The sequence below is a fragment of the Empidonax traillii genome, unplaced genomic scaffold, assembly GCF_003031625.1.
Source record: "Empidonax traillii isolate 1590-97213 ecotype Southwest subspecies unplaced genomic scaffold, ASM303162v1 scaffold11:size2795301, whole genome shotgun sequence".
In the NCBI taxonomy this organism is placed as follows: domain Eukaryota; kingdom Metazoa; phylum Chordata; class Aves; order Passeriformes; family Tyrannidae; genus Empidonax; species Empidonax traillii.
In genome coordinates this window covers 873,288-874,982 of record NW_020955204.1, presented here as the reverse complement: position 1 = coordinate 874,982, position 1,695 = coordinate 873,288, and the positions used below count along the sequence as shown (strand labels likewise).

General features: G+C 32.1%; 1 protein-coding gene across 3 annotated transcripts in view; it reads left to right on the top strand.

Moving 5' to 3' along the window:
- The window catches only part of CUNH11orf49 (chromosome unknown C11orf49 homolog), a 95,900-nt gene that overhangs the window by 46,758 nt on the left and 47,447 nt on the right, over window positions 1-1,695 (top strand). The gene's annotated exons all lie outside the window — the stretch shown is intronic.

Here is a 1,695-nt window from a genome sequence, read left to right as displayed (position 1 = left end):
TATCTGAATTTCATTGTTGGTAGGCTATGTGCCTTTTGGAAAGGAATGCGGGTGACATTTAATCCAAATAAAGTATAATACAAAAATGTGTCAATAAAGATGTTTGCCAGCACTGTGACAATGAAATTTGTATGAAGTATACAAGAATGATAAATGTAATGAAGAAACTAGGAAAAACTCACTAATAGCATAATGCTTCAGAATAGTGTTTGCATAATGGACAAAGTGATGATATACAGATTTGAGGTAGTTTTCCACACATTCCTAATTTTAGCATTTTATTGTATTTGCAATATTGTATTCTTGTCAAGTCTTTAAATGGCTTTTCCTTGAGTTTTTTTGGTGTTTTTTTTTTTTTTTTTTTTTTTTTTTTTTTTTTTTTTTTTTTTTTTTTTTTTTTTTTTTTTTTTTTTTTTTTTTTTTTTTTTTTTTTTTTTTTTTTTTTAGATAAACAAGATCTTACACTATTGAAATAGATTAATACTAACTGCCTTCCTATTCCAGGTAATGCCATGTATTCCACATACTGAAAAAATCCCATAGCAGTTAGTTCTTCTTTTTTCATTTTATAACTTGTGCATGAAATTAGGTAAAGGCTTTGACAGAGCCTTGTTATATTCTTTGCATGACTTCCAAAACATCTGAAGGAGTAAACTAGGAAAAAATTTCAGTTTCAGAAACAGGAAATAAGAACATAAGATTTCAGTGCTTAGGCAATGCTGTAAAGTTTCTAAAAAGTTTATTTTCCATAAATGGTTTTAGCTCTGCTCATCCTTATTTTACTCTATTGAGTGGAAAAAGAGATTTTTAAACTGTGCAAATCCAAAAGCAGGTTCTTTCAATTTACTCAGGTTGGAGTGGTTTGCTGTAACGCTGTTTGCCGTTCGTAAAGTTGAATAATAAGTCTTCTAAGCAGTGATAGAAACCGACAGCAAAGGCAAAAGATGCCTTATGTTGTCAAGTCAATCCAACTGTGGGTGGATTTTCAGAGTTTTGAACTCTTTAGCTATTAATAACCTGCTGTCTGTAGAGAAATCTAATCTGGTAATTTTAAAATTAATTATCACACTTTCAACCACCAGATAGTCATGAGTAACTCTTTAAAAAAAACAACCCAAACCAACAAACCCCAAAACTTCAAAAGGGTACCTACTCCCATTATGCGGAAAGAAAATTGACTTGTCTGGAATACCTTCAGGCAGACATGGCACTTTTAAAGGAGATGCACCTTTCCAAGTCAAATACAAATGCATAAGAGAGGGTGGAACTAGCTGCATCTAATGACTTTTTTTGCCCAGAGCAAGGGATGTTCCAGTGTGTTTAATAAAATGCAGCCTCTGAATGCTACAAAACAGAGGCTCATACACCATTGCTGAGTACTGAAGTGACTGGTTAAAGATTCATTTGTCCTTAATTAAGATGACCCTAAATTTCTTCAGATGGTGGCTACTGGAGGATATAATTGAAGGCACCTGGCACTTGTTCACTAACTTGAGTTCAAGATTTTACTCTTGTAAGTGATTCTTCAGGAGATAAATTCAGAATGATTTATCCCTTTAATGCTCTAGCTTTAATAACATAAGCTATTTCCTTAATGATTTAGAATTGTGTGATGCAGGAGATAGTTAAGCTTACCCTTCAAGAGATTAATTTCCTGCTTTTAAACTAGTGTTGACTTTTTTCTTTTTTTTTTTT